This window comes from Phyllobates terribilis, unplaced genomic scaffold (genome assembly GCF_046119375.1).
Source record: "Phyllobates terribilis strain yellow unplaced genomic scaffold, ASM4611937v1 Scaffold_1__5_contigs__length_1240528914, whole genome shotgun sequence".
In the NCBI taxonomy this organism is placed as follows: Eukaryota; Metazoa; Chordata; class Amphibia; order Anura; family Dendrobatidae; genus Phyllobates; species Phyllobates terribilis.
In genome coordinates, this window is record NW_027362761.1 from 67,401,462 (window position 1) to 67,417,364 (window position 15,903).

The 15,903-nt window shown below is 48.8% G+C and overlaps 1 protein-coding gene across 1 annotated transcript in view; it reads left to right on the top strand.

Moving 5' to 3' along the window:
- SUSD1 (sushi domain containing 1) overlaps positions 1 to 15,903 on the top strand; it is a 644,959-nt gene that overhangs the window by 413,548 nt on the left and 215,508 nt on the right. The window lies entirely within an intron of this gene.

Here is a 15,903-nt window from a genome sequence, read left to right on the forward strand (position 1 = left end):
TCACCAAATTACACAATGCAAAATGCTTAGAATATTGAATAGATCTCTTAGACTTGATGAGGCTAGTGCACTTACTTTGAAAATATTTGTTTAAATAATTTTAAAATACTTATGGCTCATTCAGATGAGAATATTGCATGGATGTGTGCTGGACATCAGACAGTACACTGACTGATGTGATTCAATAGAGCTGTTGAGATTAGGGTTCAGCGGACCTGTGGATGTTCGGGTTCATCGGGTTCGACTGAACTGCAGCCCAAAGTTCGGCTCGGGTACCAGAACTCTACCCCAACTTGAGCCCGAACCCCATAGAAGTCAATGGGGACCTGAACTTTGGTGCTGTAAAATGGCCGTAAAAAGGTCGTAGTAAGGGCTGTAAAAGGAAGCAAAATAGGGGCAAGAGAAGGACAATTGCACTGCAAACAAATGTGGATAGGGATATGACTTAAAATAACAGAATAAAAAGTAATAATCTTGAACCAGTGTTTTTTTTTTAAATTTGGGGAGGACCCAAAACATTGGGAATGGTAAATGGAACAAACAAACTGCGGTGGAGTATAACAATGGCTGGGTGCAGCTGTGGGATCCACGCCTGGTTCATTTTAATGAATGTGAGCTTGCCCACGTTGGCTGTGGACAGGCAGATGTGCTTGTCTGTGATTACACCCCCTGACGTGCTAAACACAAGATCCGACGGTACACTTGCTGCAGGGCAGGCCAGCACCTCCAAGGCGTAAAGGGCAAGCTCAGGCCATATGTTCAATTTGGAGACCCGGAAGTTAAATGGGGCAGACCTATCACTCAGCACATGGAGACGTAAGGCCACATACTCTTCCACCGTATCAGATGGCAGTGCTGGATGTTATGGCGTGCTGAGAAAGGTTTTCCACATTTCGGCCATATTAACGCTCCCTTCCAAGGGGGAGCTGGTATCCCAGCTGCGTTGGCGACTTCCTCCTCCACTGCCTTGCGCTTCCACTGAGCACCCGCTGTCAGGTGGGAACACCGTCAGAGGTGCGTCTACCACCGTGCACTTGTATTCCCACATTTTCCAATCATGCTTCAGTGACGAAAGTAAGGATGGCACGTTGTCATTGTAGCAGGGATCCAGCAGGGTGGCCATCCAGTAATCAGCACTGGTAACAATCTGGGAATCTCAGCGGTCATTGCGCAGGCACAGTAGCATGTATTCGCTCATGTGTGCCAGGCTGCCCAGAGGCAACAACAAGCTGTCTACGGTGGGGGGTGTATCGTCTGTGTCCTCTGTATCCCCCAGCCGTGCTCCAGTGATGCCCATGAGCTGCTTTGAGTGCCAACTTGCTGTGAACACGATTCCTCCTTATCTTCTTCCTCATCCTTCAAAACTGTCCCCTGGCAGGACAGTTGTGTACCTGGCTGCTGTTGGTACAGGAACCGTCCCTCCGAGCCATGTGTGGAGGACTGGCCTGATAATGGTGTGAATGGTCTCTGTACCTCCTCCTCTTCCTCCTGTGCCACCATGTCATCCATTGTCGCCTGAAGTGTTTTTTCAAGGAGGCATAGAAATAACGCTGATGATGGCATCATCAGCGCTGGCCATGTTTGTAGAGTACTTGAAGCAGCATAACATGGCACGCCAGTCCCCCACTCGTTGGTCGTGAAGTGGTGTTGTTCTGCAGAGTGACTCACCCGTGTGTGCTCCAGCTGAAACTCCACTATCGCCTGCTGCTCGCAGTCTCTCCAGCATACGCAAGGTGGAGTTCCACCTTATGGATGAGATTCATATGAGGCAATAAGCAGGAAGGCAGAAGTCACACTGCAGCGCAGACAGGCGAACAGCAGCAGGGTGATAACGCTGAAAGATGGCCTGTACATTCTGCAGGAGCTCTGACATCTCGGGGTAATTTTTCAAGAAGCTCTGCACCACCAAATTCAGTATATGCACCAGGCAAGGGATGTGCGTCAAACCGGCTAGGCCCAGAGCTGCTACGAGATTTCGCCCGTTATCACACACCACCAGGCTTGGCTTGAGGTTCACCGGCACCAACCACTCATCGGTCTGCTGTTTGATCCCCATCCACAGCTCCTGCGCTGTGTGGAATTTTACCCCCAAACAGATGTTTCAGAACACCATGCTGTCATTTCCCCCTGACTGTGCTGAAGTTAGTCATGCATGTGGAAGCAGAGTAGGAGGAGGAAGCAACATGTACAGAGAAACGTCCAGCAATCCTCGGTGGTGGTAGGACATGCGCCAAAAAGCGTTCCGCCTCTGGCCCAGCCGCCACTACATTTACCCAGTGAGTAGTTAGGGAGATATAATGCCCCTGGCCATGTTTACTGGTCCACATATCAGTGGTTATGATGGCCACTGATAGCGTTGTGCAGTGCACACATGATTTTGTCCGCAACATGTTCATGCAGGGCAGGGTTGGCCCATCTGGAAAAGTAGTGGCGATGGGGAACCACATACTGTGGGACAGCCACCACCATAAGATTTTTAAAACTGTCCATCTCCACCAGTTGGAATGGCAGCATTTCAACGGCCATGAATTTTGAAATACTGCCATTTTGGAACAGGGCTCATGGATGGGTATGTGGGTACTTCTTCTTTCTCTCTAGTGTTTGTGGGAAGGACAGCGGAATGCTTCCATGAAATGATGTGCAGATGCTCAGTGACACTGCTGGTGGTGGTGTTATCACATTCTCACTTTGCGGGGAGCCAGATGGCCCTGTTGCTCTGGAGCAGGAGGAAGAGGCCGAGACTGAAACATAAGAGGGAGCAGGAGGAGCCTCAGATCTTTCCTGGTTTTTCAGGTGTGTTCTCTACTGCAGCTCGTGCTTTGCATTCAGATGATTCATCATGCAGGTGGTGCTCAGGTTAAAAACATTTATGCCTCGCTTCAGGCTCTGACGGTACAGCGTGCAAACCACCCATGTCTTGTCATCATCACATTGCCTGAAGAACTGCCACGCCAGGGAGCTCCTTTGAGCTGGCTGTGGTGTGCGTAGTTCATCAGCATGGTGGGCAGTAGCAGCCGACATACTGGCTAGGGGCCGGCGACTGTGGTTTTACACCCTACTCAATCTTTTGCTGAGCAGCTAGGGCAGCGTGACCACCACCTCTTTCTCCAAACTGTCCACGTCACTTGGATGGCCTTGACTCAATGTGGGTTCTAGGACCTCATCATCTTCCACCCACTCCTCACCCCTGCCCTCCTTGCCAGTCTACACACTGCAGAAAGCCGCAGTAGTTGGCACCTGTGTTTCGTCATTAGCATCAGAGATGTGCTGTGGTGTTCCGCTGATCGTTTGCACTACCCCTCCCACGTACTCACCCTCAAACTGAACAAGTGGTTGGGCATCAGTGCACTCAATCTCTTCCACTTGTGGGACAAGGCCAGGTTAATGGCCCATGGAATTACAGCCAGTGGAGTCATCAAAAAGTAGAAGTGACTGGTGCATGACTTGGGGCTCAGACTGCTTGCCTGATTTGCAAGCGGGTGATGTGGAAGACAGATGCCCATGGTCCTCAGCAGGGCATCAGGTGGAAGACAAAATGAAGGAACTGGAGGCACTCTTAGACAACCAATCTAAAACCGCCTCTACTTGACTTTGCCTCACTATTAGTGATGAACGAGCACTAAAATGCTCGGGAGCTCGTTGCTCGGGTCAAGCAAATCGTAATGCTTGGGTGCTCGACCCAAGTAGCGAGCCCAATGTAAGTCAGTGGGAAACTCGAACATTTTTCTGGCGGCCCCCTCCGAAGGTCTGGAGGGTCCTAAAAATTGGTCAAATCGATGGAAACAGTGCTCAAATGACATGGGAACAGCATGGGGAAGACCCCTGGAAGTATCTCAAACTCCCAGGTCACTGCTGTGAACAATGTTGTCAGAGTATTATGTCACTTTTACAGACTGACAATAAAACATACAAAAAAAACGAAGCAAAATTGTTTTTTTTTCTGGAAAAAATGGTAAGAAACATTCTTTCCAGGGTAATGACTTATATGTAAGGCAAAATAAATAACCAAAAACAAAAATGCTCCTCCACACGTTGGGCTATGTTCACACGTAGCGTTTTTGATGCGTTTTTGCACTTTTGCATTTCTTTCAACGGTGAAAAATACATTCACCAGTAAATGTAATTGTAACATTTTACTAACTTATCTGGCCATGTGGTGTGTGAGACAAGATCAGACACATCCAGAATGAACACTCATTTCCAGCTGATAATACAATCTAGCATTTGTCCCTATTTTAAAAGCAGCTAACAGCGTTATTAATAGGGAATAGTGGAATAATTTTTTTTTTCATTACGCAGTATAATACAACAACCCCTGACTAGATGCCTGTAAGATGCTATCCCAACTGCTATAAGTCAACTGTACACGAATCTCAGATAAAAGAGGCAATATAGTACAATATAAAATAGAATTTAGCTGGCTCCGAAGAGGTTTTTTTGGTACGCTGCACCACCAAACTGTGAAGGAGCGCAAGCAACCCTGTCTTCTTTCATCAATTTCTAATTACAGATCACCGTTAAAAATTATGAATCAGTCACTGAGTGCATGGAAAATATCAAGTAATGCACTGTGAAAGAGATGTATTCGACGACAATGAACAACACTCAGCTCCAGCTGATGATACCTTGCATCTGTCCCTATTGTAAATGCAGCTAACTGTGGTATCAATAGGGAATAGAATAGATTTTTTTTTCTTTTTACTGCAGCAGAAGTACACAGTATAAGGCAATAATACCTGGCTGGATTGGTGTAATATGCTATTCATACTGCGATAGCTCACCCGTAAACAAATTTCAGATAAGAGAGGTAATATTGTAGAATATTGAATCAATTTGAATTGGCCTTCCCATTATTAAGGAGTGGGACTCCTATATTGTTATTGCATATATATGTTATAATACCCCCGGTAGCACTAAAAACCATCTCTTACAAAACGCTAGCGGCCAGGACCCCCTTAGTTTTAAGGCACAGAGGAATCACGGAGGACGCTGGTATGGTCACCAAGGTAGTCCTTCAGCATCTTCCTAAACTTTTTCCTCCTTGTCACAGTACCTCGCTCATCAGGGCCTGGGTGCTAGGAGGGTCTGAGAAAACTGTCCCAGACCTTTGACAGCATTCCCCTGCCTCTGCTGCATCTGCTTTGTTTCTCCCTCGCTTGTACTCCTTGGTTGTCCAAGAAACTGTGACCTCTGCTGCGAGTGCTGTCAGATGGGATTTTTTTAAAGAAATTTTTCAACAAGGGCCATCTGGTACTGCAACATACAACATAGTGGGTCTCTTATACTGTTATTGCGTATGCAGCAAGTTCAAGGGCTGCCAAAAATTAGGATGCGCTCCAACACCCCTTTGAAGACACATAGTGAAGGGCCTCATTAAAAAGAGGTTTCCATTATAAAGGAGTGGGTCTCCTATATTGCTATTGCGTATGCAGTGACTGCAAGGGCTGCCAAAATTAGGACGCACTCCAATACCCCTTTGAAGAGACGTAGAGGAGGGCCTCATTAAAAAAAATTGTTCTCATTATTAAGGAGTGGGTCTTCTATACTGGTAATGCCCGTGCATTAGATGCATGGGCTGAAAAACATTTACCCCTGGGGAGTATACATGAACATATGCATGATGGTCACCCTGTTGATGTGGTGGAGAAGGAGGAGGAGGGTGACATGAAATAGACAAAATCATCAAGCGTATACCCATGTCTGGGTGTTAAGAGGTGCATGGGAATAGACCCCCCAAAAATAACCACTTGATTTGACTTTATGTTCTGCTGCTATCATCGGTGGTGTTGAGAAGTCTGGCCCAATCCAGCCCTTGTTCATTTTGATAAGAGTCAGCCTGTCAGCATTTTCAATTGACAGACGGATGCACCTATCAGTTATAATACCCCCGGCGGCACTAAAAACCCTCTCTGACAAAACGCTAGCGGCAGGACAGGCCAAGACCTCCAATGCGTAAAGAGCCAGTTCATGCCATGTGTCCAGCTTGGATACCCAATAGTTATAAGACACAGAGGAATCACGGAGGACACTGATAGGGTCAAGCAAGGTACTCCTTCAGCATCTTCCAAAACTTTTCCCTCCTTGTCAGAGTACCCCGCGCATCATAGCCTGGGCGCTGGGAGGGGCTGAGAAAACTGTCCCAGGCATTTGACAATGTTCCCCTGACTCTACTGCATCTGGTTTGTGTCTCCCTCGCCTGCACTCTTTGGTTGTCCAAGGAACAGTGACCTCTGCTGCCAGTGTTGTCAGCTGCAAATTATTTTAATAATTCTTGATCAAGGGCCTTCTGTTACTGCAACATTTTATTAGATCTCTTCTCCATGGGAAGGAGAGATAGAAAGTTCCCCTTGTAGCGTGGGTCTAGAAGTGTGACCAACCAGTAATTACTGTCATCGAAAATGTGTACAACGCGAGGGCCACGGGAAAGGCAGTGGAACATAAAGTCAGCCATGTGTGCCAGACTGCCAACAGCCAAGACTTCCCTGTCCCCACCAAGAGGACAACTGTCCATGTTCTCCTCATCCTCCTCCTGGTCCTCCTCCTTGTTCTTCCTCTCCTCAGGCCATCCACGCTGAACAGACGGTATGAATGTTGTGTGGGTAGTACCACCTGTAGTGCAGGAAACCAGCTCCTGTTCCTTCTCCGTCTCATGATCACCCAATCCGCGTTGAGATGAGATGAGGCTGGGCTGTGTATCATCACCATATATAGTTCTTTGCTAGATCTCATTGTGCTGTGCCTGCAATGCCTTCTCTTTAATTGTGAGCAGCCAGCATTTCAGTAGACAGAGAAGTGGGATGGATACGCTAATTATGGCGTCATTGCCACTCACCATCTTGGTGGAGTCCTCAAAGTTTTGGAGAACTGCACAGATGTCAGACATCCATGCCCACTCATCAGCTCTTATGTGCGGAGGCTGACCTGAATACTGATGGGCGTGTTGAAGCTGGTACTCAATAACTGCCCTCTGCTACTCACAAATCCTTCCCAACATATGCAAGGTAACATCGCAAACCAGTCGGTGAAAAGGAAGCTGCAAACACTGCTGAAGCACTGTCAGGGCGGCAGAAGCTGTAGCTGACTTTCTGAAATTTTCACACACGTGGAGTACTTTCACAAGCAGCTCAGGCAGATCCGGGTAGGTTTTGAGAAACCGCTGAACCACTAGGTTGAGTACATGGGCCAGGCATGGTACGTGTGCAAGGTTGCCAAGCCTCAGAGCTACCACCAGGTTCCGGCCATTGTCACACACAACCATGCCTGGCTGTAGGTTCAGAGGTGACAGCCACAGATCTGCCTGCTCTGTTACAGCTTTCAACAACTCTGCAGCGTTGTGCGGTTTGTCACCTAAGCATATTAGCTTCAGCACAGCCTGATGTGGTCATTTCTGAGATGGAGGCTGAAGAGGAGGAGGTACAGGAGCAACCCTGTTTGATCCAGGGCCCAGAGCCGTAGCTAGGGTTATGGTTCGGAGGGCCTAACTTCTGAGTGGGCCCCTAACCAGGTAACCCTGATTACAACTATGGAGGCACACCCTAATAGTGGATGTAGGAGTACCTCAGCAGATGACCGGGCTGTTGCTAAGAAAAAATCTCTATACAAAGACCAACACTGATATCACTGCTATATGGTGACCATATAGTGGCAGATACCAGTCCTGCAGATCACTAAAGAGATTACAGTACAGTTATATATAGTACCTTACAAGTGATGTTCTTTATGATGAAATTGCTAATTTTTCCGGTATTTTCCATCTGGCCCAGACCGACACAACAACTTCTCCATCCAGGACTCGTCTACAGAGATTACAACAAAGACACATTTGACTCCTTACATTTCAGGCACCGACCACATCTATTCCCAACCTGCACAAACTCCTCATCCTGCTGATACACCAATACTGAGCCGCTGCTGCCGTTTCCCTATTACTGCAGCTGCTATGTGGTACGGTGTGCCCTCTAAATGATAAAACAAACCTCTAGACTATAGAAATGCCGTGTGCAAGTGCCCTGGAAAGCAAAGCCCACATTTTGCCCCCTAGAAAGTAATAATGCCCTCTGTTAGCCCCTTTGACAGTCACAATAACCTGAGTGCCCACTTAACATTTAATAATGTCCTGAGTCTCCTCCCATGTACAGCTCCCCTCTACACAGTATGATTCTCTCCTATACATAGTATAATGCTCCCTCACTGTATAGTACCCCCCACACAGTATACTGACCCCTTAGTAGCCTCCAAACTGATGGCCCTAACACTGTATGATGGCACTCACACTATACAAAGGCCCCACATTATCTCCCACACTATATGATGGCCCCCTAAATAGCCTACATATAGTATAATGCAGAAGATAGTCCCCAATATAGTATAATGCACTCCCTGTAGGCCTCTATAGTATAATACACTCCCCATAGGCAGACTCTATATAGTAAAATGCAACCAATAGGCCTCTATAGTATAATGCACCCCCATAGGCAGAGTATATAGTATAATGCACTCCCCATAGGCAGAGTATATAGTATAGTGCACCCCCATATACAGAGTCTATAGTATAATGCACCCCCATAGGCAGAGTATATAGTATAATACACTCCCCATAGGCAGAGTCTATATAGTATAATGCACTCCCCATAGGCAGAGTATATAGTATAATGCAGCCCCATAGGTAGAGTATATAATATAATGCACCCCCATAGGCAGAGTATATAGTATAATGCACCCTCATAGGCAGAGTATATAGTATAATGCACCCCCATAGGCAGAGAATATAGTATAATGCACCCCCATAGGCAGAGTATATAGTATAATGCACCCCCATAGGCAGAGTATATAGTATAATACACTCCCCATAGGCAGAGTCTATATAATATAATGCACTCCCCATAGGCAGAGTATATAGTATAATGCACCCCCATAGGCAGAGTATATAGTATAATGCACCCCATAGGCAGAGTATATAGTATAATGCACCCCATAGGCAGAGTATATAGTATAATGCACCCCCATAGGCAGAGTATATAGTATAATGCACCCCCATAGGCAGTCTATATAGTATGATGCACCCCCATAGGCAGTCTATATAGTATAATGCACCCCCCATAGGCAGAGTATATAGTATAATGCATCCCCATAGGCAGTCTATATAGCATGATGCACCCCCAGAGGCCTCTATATAGTATAATGCACCCCCATAGGCAGAGTATATAGTATAATGCATCCCCATAGGCAGAGTATATAGTATAATGCACCCTCATAGGCAGAGTATATAGTATAATGCACCCCCATAGGCAGTCTATATAGTATGATGCACCCCCATAGGCCTCTATATAGTATAATGCACCCCCATAGGCAAAGTATATAGGATATTGCACCCCCATAGGCAATCTATATAGCATGATGCACCCCCATAGGCCTCTATATAGTATAATGCACTCCACATAGGCAGTCTATATAGTATGTTGCACCCCCATAGGCAGTCTATATAGTTCATGCACCCCCATAGGCAGTCTATATAGTATGATGCACCCCCATAGGCCTCTATATAGTATGATGCACTTCCCATAGGCAGTCTATATAGTATAATGCAGCCCCATAGGCAGAGTCTATATAGTATGATGCACCCCCACAGGCCTCTATATAGTATAATCCACTCCCCATAGGCAGAGTCTGTAGTATAATGCAGCCCCATAGGCAGAGTCTATATAGTAATGCACCCCCATAAAAAATAAATAAATACAATACTCACTTCTTCTCGTTTCCCCGCTGCTCCGAGCGCCTGCACATCTTCAGAAATGCGGGCGCCAAGTGATGACATGTTCCATCCCAGGGTCTGACTGGGTCTCGACTTCCACAATATTAACCCAGTGTGCCGTCAGTAAGATGTATCATCCCTGGCCATAAGCACTAGTCCACGTGTCTGTGGTTAGGTGGACCTTCTGAGTAACTGCGTTGTTGATGGCACGGGAAATGTTCTGGGACACATGCTTGTGTAAGGCGGGGACGGCACACCGGGAGAAATAGTGGCGGCTGGGGACCGAGTACTGAGGGACGGCCACCGCCATGAGGTTGCGGAAAGCTTGCGTCTCCACGAGGCTAAAAAGCAACATTTCCAGTGCAAGCAGTTGAGAAATGTGGCAGTTTAGTATTGTGGACTGTGGGTGGTTGGCTGCGTATTAGCGCTTGCGTTCAAAGGACTGGGGTAGGGACAACTGAATGCTGCGCTGGGACAAGGATGTGGACGTGGTTGCTGACGATGATGGTTGCAAGTGTGCAACGACAGGTGCAGGGCGGGAGGCATTTTCGCCTGCATCATGAACAGAGGCTTGGCTTGAACGTACAACAGGGGAAAAGGCAGTGGTGTCCCCAGCAGACAATGTTTCTGGACCCTGGCATTCAGCCCAACTAGTCGAGTGCTATGCTGTCATGTGCCTGAGCAAGCTGGTGGTGGTCAGGCTGGTAGTTTTGCTGCCCCTCCTGATGCTGGCATGGCAGATGTTGCAAATGGCCTTTTTATGGGTTAACTGGACAGTCTTTAAAAAAAGAGCCAGACTCGGGAAGACCTAGCAGTTGGACTAGCCACTTCCCTCATATTGGTATTTTAGGGAACAGTTTCCCGCCTTGTGTCTGTGTCCTCCCCACTCCTTCTTCCTGCCTGTTGTGGTGCTATGCCTCCCTCCCCCTCTTCTGTGCTGCTGTCCTCACTATGCATGTCACCTTGCCCGGTTGGGTCAGTGACTTCATCGTCCACCACCTCGTCTTCCACGTATGCACCCTGGGCCTCTTCCTGACTTTCTGGCAATTGTGTCTCATCATCATCATCCATCTCTTGCGACAGTAAATGCACTTTCCCACTGTCGCCTTCGTGTGACCGTGGCGGCTCCTCTTGCCTCGCTTGAAGCGGACCGAGCGAAAGGCCAGAATCTAGAAATGGAAATGTGAACAGCTCTTCAGAGTGTCCAAATGTGGGATTACTTGTCTACGGGCGCTCGGCATGGTGGGAGGAAGGAGGATCAGGGTGAGGAATATGTGGTCCAGACTCACGGCTACTGAGACTGGACTGTGTGGGAAACAGAGTGGTGGTGGTGGCTGCAAATGACGCGCCCCCTGGGCCGTGGGAGTACTCGGCAGCCGGGCCTCTGCATATGCCGGTGGGGGATATCACGGTGGCTGGCCCGGTCCGTGACCCAGGGCGGTCAGTAAAAAGGGGAATTTATAGGGGATTTGGAAAGTTTGTGACGCCACCTGTGGAATGCGGCAAAAGGGGTGCCGCCGCTGCTGAGCAGTCCTCTGGAGCGGGTGTTACGGTAGCAGGGATGGTGTGGCTCTCCACAGGCAGAGCTAGCTCCAGGGCAGTGTGGGGTGTAATGGAGGATGCTGGGGAGAGACGGCAGGATGGTCCCGGAGGAAAGACGGACACTCACACGGGGGTAAGCTTCAGTACCTTTACTGGTGATGCTGCAGGCACGGTCCAGGTGCACTTTTGGACTCTCCCAAGTGAGCGGGTATAGGGCATCCTGATCCGTGGCTTTTCTCGTTAAGCTTCTGGCCTGCCTGGAACTAGGCCTAGCTTGGTTACTCTCTCTCCCTTGCGCCTGCTGACCTGGTGGTAGGGCCTTCTCTTTGGAGATCACTCTCCCTGGACGCTGGGGCCTCCGTGACTCCTAGCCTTGGTACTGTAGTCAGCGTTTGGCAAACCTGGGACCTGTAGTCCTCCAGGGGTTCCGGTGGTCCCTACTGGGTGTAAAGGGTCCCTGTAGGCATGGACCCGGTGTCCGGTATATACCTCGGGGTGAGCCTGGCATGCTCCTCTGCCCCCTCACTACTTCTTCCTTCTCCTCTCGCCTTCGGCCCACTCAAGGCCCTCACTAGGCCTTCACACGTGCTGTAGGCCTTGGCTCGCCTAAGCACAGCAGCCAGCGAGCTGCCTCTTTGCTGCTCTCTGAGCATCAGCATGCTCTCAGCTCACTCTGAGCTCTGTCCCTCTCTGTGTCTGAGCAGGAACTGAACTTACTAGCTGCCTAACTCCACCCTCCCTATATATATCCCTATTGGGGCTCCCTCTGCTGGTCTGAGGTGGTAGGGTGGAGGTGTGTGAATGTGTGAGGGGCCTCTTGTGGAGAAGTCCATCCATGCACCCTTCTAGGTTCTGTGGCACCAATGCGCAGCAGGGTGCCACATTCCCCCCTAGTAAAACTCAGTACTCCTGGACTGAAGCATTTTTCAAAAACAGGTTTAACAATAACATTTCTTCCCTTTATGGGAGGCACTTTTCTTGAACGTTACAGGTAACAACAATAACAAGTATAATAATTATAATAACATTAAAGTTACAGCAAGTCCCGTAACCTGGTGTCCATTTCACCGATGAAGGAACATGAGGGACCCGCCTGAAAACCCTCAACGTAGGCCCTGGGCGTGGCTACAGGGCATAGGTGATCCAGGTGCTGGACCACATCTTCGGCCACGCCAAACGGGTTTTTGTTCCGTGGTCACTTAAGGGGCACTCCAGGGAGTGCAACTATGTACATGAACAGTTTTTTGGGCTGCTCACAGCCCTCAGCTACCGAGTCCTTTATATATACCCTTATGGGTTGCTAAATAAACACATATCTTTCAGTTTATACAATAAACATTATGCAATACCCTACTGGGTAACTATTTATGCTGCAGGTATTTTTAACTTACTCCTTATACCTGACAGGGGTCTGGCCTTTGGTGCTACGCGATGACCTACGTAGTACTGGGATGCGTGTAGTATGGATGCTTGCGCTATTTTCCACTCTATGTGTTGGTGGATTGCAAGACTGCCTTAACCTCTCTACGGGACTGGCAAGTACACTGGTTACTGGGCCTACTGGCTCTGCTTCAGCCGGTGATCCTTCTTACGGGGATTCTTCCTGAGCAGGCTCTTCCGGGGCACTTACAGGTCTTACTTGCAGTGGAGGGTCTTCTGGCTGTTGATAGAAGTGTATCACAGGTATTATTACAGCTCCACCTATTTGAGGCCAATCTGCCGGGAAATCCCCTAAGTCAATACGGAGTACTTCTTCTTTAGGCTCCTCCTGTACGGTGAGAGGCACTTCCTCCTGGGGCTTCAACAGACTTGGGCACAACTTCAGATAGTCTCTCGATACCGTTGCAGTTGTTCTTCCTCCGTCTTTGCTAATTAGACAGGTTTTTCTATTGTCAAATCTGGAATTCAACACAGTGTAAGGCTCTCTTTCCCACTGGCCATCGAGCTTGTGATTTCTTCTCTTTCATTTTAGCACAACTTCTCCAGGTGTTAAGGGTTCTGCTGGTGCACTCTTGTTGTACTGTGCTTCCTGTTTGTCTCTTACCCTATTCAGACTGTCTTCGACACAGGCCTGTACTCTCTTGTACTGCTCCTGTCGAGTCGTATCCCAGTCTTCAGTGGACATATCTGCCTCTGGTTCTACCACTCCAAGCTCCAGGTCCATGGGCAACTTTCCGGGTCTTGCTCTCATGAGGTACGCTGGAGTGCATTTGGTGGAACACACAGGTATGTTATTGTACAGATCTACCAGGTCAGGTAGTTTGTCTGGCCACTGATTTCTCTCCTCTAGCGGTAAGGTCTTCAACAGGTCGATGACTGTGTTATTCATCTTTTCACATAACCCATTGGTTTGGGGGTGGTACGGTGTAGTCCGGATCTTCTTACACCCGTACAGATGGCAAAACTTTTTGAACAGCTCGGCTTCAAAGGCAGGGCCTTGATCCGTCAGCACCTTATCCGGGTATCCATGGGGCCTGCAGAAGCATGCTTGAAACGTCCTTGCTGCAGTTTCTGCCGTCAGATCCTTGACGGGGGCTACCACCAGGAACTGGGAGTAGTGATCCACCATGGTCAGGGCATACGAGTAGTCTGACCTGCTGGGTGACAGCTTGACGTGATCCAGAGCGACAATCTCCAGAGGCTGGGTTGTCTTGATGGACTGCAGGGGTGCCTTCTGGCTGCTGTAGTCTTTTCTTCTGAGGCTACAGGGTCCACAATCCCGGCACCACCTCTCTATGGAACTCCGCATTCCAACCCAATAAAACCGATTCTTCAGGAGGGTTTCCAACTTCTTCCAGCCAAAGTGCCCTGCTTGATCGTGGTAGGCCTCCAACACCATCTGGATGTCTGTCCTGGGCACTACGATCTGCCATACCATCTCATGGGTCCTAGGGTTGACATACCTTCGGCACAGCTTCTCTCTATAGATGAACAGCCGGCTTCTCTCATTCCACAGTTGCTTGGCTTGTGGAGACGCGTCCTTCTCCAGGGAGGAACCTTCCTGGGTTATCAGTTCTTTGATACGGCTGACAACCGGGTCGCAGTCCTGGGTCTCCTTCCAACTGTAGTGAGGCAAAAGGTTTAGTGTCTTACCACAATACCTCCTGGAGGTGCGCTGCTCGTGGACCATCCCATTTCTGTGGAAGGCAGGTAGCTCAATCTCCTCCAGGTCATCCACTTCTTCTTCAGTATCCGACTGGTGAGGCATTCTGGATAGGGCATCGGAGTTGGCGTTCTTGTGGCCTGCCCGGTACTTGATGGTGAACTGATGGTGGTTTGACAGCCGGGCCATCCAATGCTGTTCCATGGCTCCCAACTTAGCTATCTCTAAATGAGTCAAGGGGTTGTTGTCAGTGTAAGCCGTGAATTTACTGGAGGCCAAGTAGTGCTTGAATTGTTCAGTGATGGCCCAGACCAAGGCCAGGAACTCCAACTTAAAGGAGCTATAGTTTTCCGGATTTCTCTCGGTCGGACGAAGTTTCCTGCTAGCATAGGCGATCACCTTCTCCTTGCCAGACTGCTTCTGACTCAACACAGCTCCTAGTCCCTCGTTGCTGGCATCAGTGTACAGCAGGAACGGTTGGCTGTAGTCAGGGTAGGTCAGGATTTCTTCGCCGGTCAGGATCTCTTTCATCACTGCAAAGGACTCAGCCTGCTCTTTACCCCACTGGAAGGGGGGTTCTTGCCTCTGTGGGACTGTCCTACCAGGAGATCTTGCAAAGGTGCTGCCTTCTTGATGTAGTCCTTTACAAACCTCCGGTAATACCCGACCAGTCCCAGGAACTGACGTACCTCCTTGAGATTCTTCGGTTCCAGCCATTTCTTGATGGCAGTGACCTTCTCTGGGTCCTGTGCTACTCCTTCTGGACTGACGATGTGCCCCAGGTACTGAACCTTCTTTTTGAGCAGGTGGCACTTGGAAGGCTTCAATTTCCTCCCATACCGGGACAATGACTCAAATACCTCTGCCAGGTGCTTCAAATGGTCCTCATAAGCCTTGGAGTACACTATCACGTGATCCAGGTATAGCAGCACGGTCTCGAAGTTACGGTGTCCCAAACAGCACTCCATCAATCTCTGGAACGTTCCCAGGGCGTTGCAGAGTCCGAACGGCATACTGTTGAACTCGCAGAGTCCCATCGGGGTAGTGAAGGCCGTCTTCTCTCGGTCCTCCTCAGCAACTGCTACTTGCCAGTACCCACTAGTGAGGTCAAGGGTAGAGAAGTAATTTGCAGACTTTAGTGCAACCAGGGATTCCTCTATACGGGGCAAAGGGTATGCATCCTTGTGTGTTATGCGATTTACCTGTCTGTAATCTACACACATCCTCATGCTTCCATCCTTTTTCCTGACTAGGACCAGGGGAGCTGCCCAGGGGCTACAGCTATCTCTTATTACCCCTGCCTTCCTCATGTCATGCAACATTTCCTTTGCTTTCTGGTAGTGTGCTGGCGGTATGGGCATGTAACGTTCTTTGATGGGTGGATGGTCACCTGTGGGTATATGGTGTTGTACCCCTTTAATCCTCCCGAAATCAAGTGGGTGTTTGCTGAATACTCCCTCGTATTCCTGAACCACCCTATGTACACCTTGTTTCTGAAGGACAGGAG